An 8,928-nucleotide genomic window follows, 5' to 3' on the forward strand; every position below is an offset into this window, starting at 1 on the left:
CATTTTCTCCAATAGGTTCCTCGAACAACCGACAGTCTGAAAATATTCAAAAAAATGATATCCGCAGATGATCGCTTCCTGTTTACATATTAAGAAAGCCCGATATCAAATCGTAATTATATCGATTAAAGGCTTGAATAGATTATTTAGAGAACTCATTAAAAAAGAATCTGCAAGTTAAAAGCAAATAGATACGTTTCTTCCTATTACCATATTCATTGGGTCCTGGTGCTCTGAATGCCAATTATAAACGAAAATTTCGGTTCGAGATATCAACGTAATGACCTGGTAGATGTCCGGGCAAGTCATTTGTGACTAACTGAACCTGCTGTCATCATACTTCATCACCATTATTAGAACAACCCGCGCAACGACTAGAGCGCACCGGCCGGCAAACCGCCGAAGCGAGAGAGGGATCGAGGAACGGCAGAGCTAGCCCAGTTCTGGAGACAACTCATGCGATAAACCGAACGTCTTCCTATTTTTTGAAAAGTGCTGGGTGCAGATTTAGAAGGTGGACACCGTCTCCACACTCGCTGTCACTGGCGGCAGGACATCTCTCAAGTGGGAACGGCTCGACCGGCCAATTGGACTCACATTAGCATATTTGTTCATTTCATTTTCTTTACACCCTTTGGGAAAGGTTTTGTTGTTTAATTGTTAATTGTAAATAATTTATTGTAAAGGTGTACATTTTGGTTTGATAGTTGTCCATTGTTTTTTTTTTGTTTGGTTGCGTTAGCCGCATTACCATTGATCATGTCTGTACATAGCAGGAACTATCATCCAGAGGAGGTTATTCTGGTTGGTGGCGACTCACAGGATTGATATCTGCATATCAAGAAAGCCGTGAATCGCAATCGTGATGTTTTGGCTTTTCTTGAAGCCGTACGTTTCTTTTTGTCTATTTTCTATTTCATTAAGAGAATATTTAATAAAGGCGACGTCATAGGATGCTTGGCGAAATAATATAACCGACAAGTATTATGAAAAGAGGCGATTAACGGCCGCCTCCAGAGTGGATTTTTGATTTAAGCCTTAACTCCATAACCGTTTATTACATCTCAACTTTTAATAGCTATAATAAGCCCCCTTTGTTCTCAGAAAACGGGCTTTAAACACCTCATCAAAGGGCGACGGGAATCGATAATTCGGCAGATATCCGACGGCAGAAGGCGTCGTAAAGTGAACTCAAACTGTTAAATGAATTGTAAAACTTTAATGCAACCGAACTCGAGTTGCTTCTTGTTACCGCTCCACATTGTTCGACGATCAATGTAAAACTCACCCCACCATCTCAAAGGGTTTATACAAGCGTATAAACGGTTGTACGACACGGGCCGTTTTTTTCTCTTTCCACGCAAGGATTTCAAAAAGCTTAACAAGCCCGGACGGGTGGTTGAGAGAAAACTGTGCAACCTGTTACACTTTGTGGTGCTATTACGTCACCGGCGGGGTTAAACATTGCATGCGTGCTTTTCCTGCTCAGAAGTGGGCCTCGATCCTGTACTTGTATTTGAATTATTACAGCACAGCACGGCATTCATTCTGGTCCGGTAATCTTCACGAACGTGGAAAATTAAAAGGATCGATGGTGGTAACGCTTTATAAAGTCACTGGACGCTTAGACTTCAACTCTCCAAGTTAAAATATGTTCCAATACTGGATGCTAATTTTGTAAAGATGGAAGGAAAGGCATAAAATAATTATTACTACGCAGCAATTGAAAATAATTTTAAAAGCTTCAATTTTTGTGTACGATACACTTTTTCATTAAGAAATTGCACCATTTTTACGTAGAGGTTCGTCTGAAGTGGCAAGGTATGGACAATAAGGTTGGTGCGGTGGAACCTCCACGAATCGTGGAATGTATATGACTTTTCTATTTACCAAAGCCTTATCGATTTTCAGGATTTTACTTAAGGAAGAGTACGGAACATATGGCAAAAGAAGAGAAGAATTGAAGACCAATAAGTTTGCTGCCTGTTGGAGGTAAAATTCTAGAGAAAATCTTGAGTGATAGAATAATGTTCTACTTGAATTTAAAAGATTTACTTAGCCACAAGCAGTATGGGTTCAGGCCAGAAAAGAGTACAATTGATGCGATTATGGCAGTTAAAGATTATATAGTAAGCTTCTTCGATTCTGGAGAAATGATTTTGCTCATATCACTGGACGTGGAAGGGGCCTTCAATGCTGCATGGTGGCCAGCTATAATATGGCAACTGAAGCAATATAATTGTCAAAAAAATCTGGTCAAATTGTCACAAAGCTAGTTCCCATACCGAAGTGCATCTATGGTGACAAACAACGAGAAAAGTATTGTTAATGTCACAAAGGGTTGCCCACAGGGATCAGCATGTGGATCTGGTTTTTGGATTGTGCTCTACAACTCATTATTAAAAGAAGAGTTGCCTGATAACTGTGACGCGGTTGCATTTGCAGAAGATTATTTATTGATGGTGCATGCGAGAGACCCTTGTGATATTCAACTGACAGCAAATAAGGCATTGAATAGGATAAACTTATGGGCTAAATCAAAGAAAATAAAGTTTAATGAGTCCAAATCAAAAGCTCTCCTAATAACTAAAAAAAGAAGGCCAGGTAATATTAATATTTATTTAGACAGTAAGAAACTTGAGATAGCTAAACAGCTTAAATCTTTAGGAGTTATTTTTAATAGTAAATTAACTTGGGATTCTCATATACAAGAGAAAACTGACGATACCATTAAGTCAGTCAATGCTCTTTCAAAATCAGCAAAAGTAAGCTGGGGACTAAACTCCGAGGCCCTTAGACTGATATATGATGGTGCGGTGGTTGCCTTTGCTTCGCCTGTGTGGGCTGATTCAGTTATAAATAATAAGAAAATAATGGCAAAACTGCAGCGAGTGCAAAGAATCATGGCAATAAGGATGATTAAAGGGTATCATACCATTTCATATGAAGCGGCTTGTGTTGTTGCGAATATAATGCCTATAGGAATAAAGATAGCTCAACTTAAAAAATTACACGAAATAGTGAATAATGGTAATTATGAGCTTCAAGGCACAACATATGATAGACCATTGCAATATAAAGAGTGGAAACACCCGGCAGGTGCTATTGACATACTACCAAAATGGCCGCTGGTGATTATATTTCTATATATACTGACGGAAGCAAATCAGAGGTTGGTTTGGTAGTGCTTTTGTTTGTTTCCAAAATGGTTCAAACATTTAAGAAAAAAAGTACACACTGCATCAGGCATGTTCCAATAATCAAGCCGAACGTTTGGCCATTCTGAAGAGCTTGCAATGGGCTATGAAGAAAAAATTAGAAGGGAATATTGCCAAATTGATCATTTTAAGTGACAGTCAAGTGTCCTTAGAATCAATTATTAATTATAATAATCATGGCTTTTTGCCTGAGCAAATAAGGAAAATTATTCAAACTCAAGTCAAACAAAATGTTAATGTACAACTAGGCTGGGTTAAGGCTCATTGCGGAATAGAGGGAAATGAAGAAGCTGACAGACTGGCAAAATTAGCATCTACTGACGAGAGTTTGAATTTGGCATACACCAAACTTCCAAAGTCATCTATTATAAATAAATTTTCGAAGAGAGTCTGGAAAAATGGGAAAATGCTTGGTCAAGTACAAATAATGGAAGGCAGACAAGAAAGTTCTTTCCCAAAGTTGCCGATAGATTCCAGCCGCACATCCAACTATCCGCACCACTAACCCACATCTTAACCTAACACGGCCCAAACAGCTATTTTTTCCGCTTTCATCTAAAAGAACCTTCATCATGCTCATGCCTGCCTAATTTCCCAGTAGAACAAAGCATTAAACGCCTAATATATAAGTGCCCACTAATAGAACCACTGCGTTTGGATACGAAAGTGCCTTCTGTCAGACAAGAAGTGGCCACCTGATGAAAAGGAGCTCATGAAGAGAGAATATTATGAACATTTTTACACATTCATTAAAGCAATAGATTTTAATGTAACTTAGTTAAATGTTATGTTATTTGTTTATTTACTTTTTAATTAGTTTCTCCTTATTAACGTTATTTATTATTATTTAACAGTTTCAGTAACTATCTTTTCGCCATAATATCAATCTGATATCCCAATGTATGAATATATGTATGCATTTCACATATTTTATATTTATGGTTATCGTATTACATGTAATATTTTGAATGAAGCATGTAGAATAAATAATAATAAAAAAAACAAATTGCTTAAAAGACGTGATAGGAGGAATGAGGAACGTCTGGACTATAAGGTGTGTGTTGTAAAAGCTGTATTCCATCTAATTTGGTGTTTATTTCCTCCTTTTAGTTGCCAAAAAGACATATCGTCGCTCCGATCTTGATTCTTTTGAAGAATAGATGCCAAAATGTCGCAAAAACTTGGTAGTTTGAAGGAGCATGGTCAGGGATATAAGGTGCTTGCTTCCGAAGCTGTATTGGATCTAATTTGGAGTAAATTTCTTATTTTTATTAATAAAAAAAGCAGATATCGTCGCTCTGAACTTGATTCTTTTATTATATATGGAAGACGTAGTAGTCTGGAGGAACAAGGCCAGGATTATAAGGTGTGTGTTGTATAAGCTGTATACCATTCAATTTGGACTGTATTTCCTCAAAGTAGGTTTCATCGCTCCGAACTTTATTCTCTTGAAAAAGAGGAGGCAAAAGCAAATAAGTATTGTTTGAGACGCGTGGCATTCTGAAGCGGTCGGGATTATATGGCGGGTGCTGTAGAAGCCGTATTCCGTCTAATTTGGGGTGTATTTCTTCCTTTTATTTGTAAATAAGCATATAAAGTCACTCCAGACTTCATTCTTTTGAGAAAAAGAGGGCTAAAGGAAGAGGCATTACTTGAAAGAGTGGTAGTCTGAAGGAACAAGGTCAGGACTGGGTATTGTAGAAGTATTAGTTACTAAAAAGTATTAACGATGAACTATTGTAGATTATCGACCTGCTGGATACAAGAAGTCTTTTCAGAGGATCTTCGGAAGAGGTCAAAACAGAGAAAACTTCCTNCGGCGAAAACCGTAAGGAAGTTTTCTCTGTTTTGACCTCTTCCGAAGATCCTCTGAAAAAGTATTAAGTTCTGTTCCATCATATTTGAGTGAATGGTCTCTTATTTCCCTTTTCTGTTTGCCTAAAGCAGGTTTCACTTCTCCGAACTTTATTCTCTTGAGGAAAATATGTTTAAAGAAAATAATTATTGCTTGAAAGACATGGTAGCTTGAAGGGGCACGGTCAGGTTCCTAAAATAATGTAAAGGTATACGATATTTCTGTTTATCAAAGCCACCTCTATGGATTTTTTTATCCTGAGCGAAGGATAGGAGGCATTTAATGGAAAACAATGCAATATTTTAGTGAATCCTTATTTTTTGTATATCAATATTATAGGCAGCAACAAAAAAAAGGCTCTGTGAAAGGGCCAAGATACAGAGAAAGAGAAGGAAGTAATAACATGATTTTAATAAGTTTTGTAAAAAACTTAAGCTGGAGTTGCCAGACTTTGGTAGTAGTTTTAGCATGTACAATAATTTTGAAAGAATGCAATATATGCGAGATCACACTGATTGCAATTATATCTATTTGGTGGACTTCAATTGTGAGTAAATAATGTCGTTTTCTATGTCGAATGTGGTTAAGAACAGGAAGAATCATCCGTCAACTTTTCAGTAAAGGTTCACAGATTATTATAGTAATTTTGATTAATTTAGCCGGGCTTCTCGGGCCGGCACAAAGGTGGACCTGCGGTCGTTGTCGGCGGCGTTGGCGGTCGGAGGGCAGAGGTCGGCGGAATTCCGTCCCCCCAGATTCCGCAAACTCGCCGGGTTCCGGCCGTTCCTCGGGGTCGCAGGGTGGACGGCTTCCCGGTTTTCGTCAATATTCAGAACGCGATTTCCCGTGTAAACCTGCCCGACACTTCCCGCATATTTTCTAAAAACTGTCCGTCTCCATTATCCCATTACAAACAAGGTGTGATTAAAAAAAAACCGACCAGATTTTCGCCACGGGAGGTTTTTCACTTTAATGGTCGACTTTACCACGGTGCTAAAGGATAAAAATGACTTAAAACGGAGGCATTTGTTGGTAAAGCGGCCGGAAAATGATGTGGAGGGGAGGGGTTGAAGCCAGGGGAGCTAAATAGGTGCAAATCCCAGTTTGGCTTCCCTCCCCCGTTAGACCCATCTGATGTTAAAGTGTTATTAATGATACCCTTCCTTCATTAATCAAAGGATTTAGTCAGGCTGCCGGGGTCGAAGGAGCAATATCCACCCTCCCCCTTTCCAACGAAGCAGCGTAATTAACAAAGAATTATATGGGGGATGTCTCATTTTAGATACCTTCGTTTCACTCGGGCCAGACCGACGTCGAAACTGCTTGTATACGTAAATTACAATTCATTTATTAACTACTAGAACATTAATATGCATATGGTTATTATTCCTATACCTTTCTACTATACTGTATAAACCCAGAGAAATAGCTCATTCTAACATCAAGTATGTTCAGTGGCAGAATTTAATTGTTTATCACTTTTCCCAGCAATTCTAACCCTGGACCCAGAGAAGAATGACTATTGCGTTACGAACGCGTTTAATTGGATTAAGCAGTACAGATATTTCAGGGCTAGATGTGATAGAACCAGCCAAATATACCAAACCTGTTTGCATTCTTGATCTGGTGTACTCATCAATTGTACCTACTTTGACCAACCCAGAGAAGAATGACTATTGCGTTATCAACGCGTTTAATTTGATTAAGCATTACAGATATTTCTGGGCTAGATGTGATAGAACCAGCCAAATATACCAAACCTGTTTGCGTTCTTGGTATGTGTACTCATAAATTGTACCTACTTTGACCAACCAAGAGAAGAATGACTATTGTGTTACCAACGCGCTTAATTTGATTTAGCAGTACAGATATTTCTGGGCTAGATGTGATAGAACCAGCAAAATAACATACCATACCTGTTTGCGTTCTTGGTATGGTGTACTCATAAATTGTACCTACTATGACCAACCAAGAGAAGAATGACTATTGCGTTACCAATGCGTTTAATTTGATTAAGCAGTACATATGTATCTGGGCTAGATGTGACAGAACTAGCCAAATAACATACCAAACCTCTTTGAGTTCTTGATATGGTGTACTCATAAATTGTACCTACTTTGACCAACCCGGATAAGAATGACTATCGCGTTACCAACGGGTTTAAGTGATTAAGCATTACAGATGTTTCTGGGCTAGATGTGAAGAACCAGCCAAATAACTATATTAAACCTGTTTGCTTTCTTGTCTGGTATACTTATAAATTGTACCTTCTTTGAGCAACTACACATTTGTCCCTTATTTTGTTATTTAGATGTTTCGGAAAAATACCAATACTTTCAGCATACTAGCTATAAGACATACCGTCGTCATGACCATGAAAATATTTCAGCTTTTTAAAAGCCCAGAGATCGTTCGTGCCTTACATTGAGCATAAATTGCATTGTAGCCCTTAATAATTGCTTTGTGGGTAGGAATAATGCCAGTATTCTTTGCATGCTTGCAAACATTGCTTGCAACAGCCGAACTGTTGTACTCATCCCGCTCAAAAAAAATATTGCAGCATTTTAAAAGACTCAGAGATTCATTTTTCCCTACATTAAGCATAAATTGCACTGTAGCCCTTGGTGTTATTTTGGGGTTCTTAGTATTCTTTGAAAACAACACCACGTACTTCACGCTTTAAACCCTATCAAAGTAATGGACATATGGCAAATTATTTTTGACTAAATCAGACAATATAGTCATGGAATTAATTAATAATCGGGGGTATCTAAGTGTGATGTGTACAGCTAAAGAGGAGATGTTAGGCAAACTATGATCAAAATTGAATAGAATAAAAATGGTAAGTAGTAGTATGTTTAAATATTAATTAACGTATCGTTCTTTGTTTTGGTTGCCCAAACTGTTGGGCTGATGATAAAAAGTGAAGATACTTCGACCAATGTACACCTATTTAAACACAACAGATGGTTAAGTACAAATATTTTTTGTAGCCAATGAACTAGATGATGTTAAAGACACATATCCAAGTAGTATACGAGAAACTGATCTTTCTTGTCATTAAGTCTTAAGGAAAAGACTAATCGGAGAATCCCTTGGCCATGGATAGCCCGACCTGTAAAAATATTTAATGGATCGCGTTGAACATTTTTTTAAAATCCTCTCCCGCCGGGTCATCAAGTCACGGACTATTACGCCGTGGTAGGATTTTCCGCAGCCTCCCGTCATAATGTTCTGAACATTAGCCGGTGTAATTATGCTCTTTAGAGTAGAGCGCGTTTTTTCTTTCTTACCGGGCCCATTTTCTAACACCAGCATCCCCTTTCAAAACGGGGGTTATTGATAATGCAAACTTTCAACTTTCTTTCACGGAGGTCGAACTTTTCCAGCTCCCTATAAGCACACGAGGCTATTTGAATGCAAAAAACTTTCTTAAAAAGTATATAAAAAAACAACAACTGACAGTGTATATACATAGGGACGGTATTAACCATATAATGTTCAATTATGGGTCATGGCAAAGGTACAAAAAAACCTTCATGAGTAATCAGTCAAACAGTTTTATCATTCCTTATTCGATGGAATCAACATAACGATAATTTAATGATGACGCTGGATTTGTGACAATGTTAGGACAAACATGAGCAGATCTATCCAGTGAACTATAGGTACAATATTGCGAAGAAATGCTGATCCGGTGTATTACTAGACGAGAGGCAAGCCATCGACGGGTATGGCCTTCGGTGCAGATAGTGTAGGGGTGAACAGAAATTTAACCTACTACTTGATCCTACTTATGCAGTAAATATCATAGAACCCCCACAATATACACCACAACACAACAGGTCAAGTCAT

The 8,928-nt window shown here is 38.1% G+C and overlaps 1 protein-coding gene across 8 annotated transcripts in view; it reads right to left on the reverse strand.

Moving 5' to 3' along the window:
* The window catches only part of LOC106663447 (tyrosine-protein phosphatase Lar), a 312,386-nt gene that overhangs the window by 67,914 nt on the left and 235,544 nt on the right, over window positions 1-8,928 (reverse strand). The window lies entirely within an intron of this gene.

This window comes from Cimex lectularius, unplaced genomic scaffold (genome assembly GCF_000648675.2).
Source record: "Cimex lectularius strain Harlan isolate CLEC.00 unplaced genomic scaffold, Clec_2.1 scaffold334, whole genome shotgun sequence".
Lineage (NCBI taxonomy): Eukaryota > Metazoa > Arthropoda > Insecta > Hemiptera > Cimicidae > Cimex > Cimex lectularius.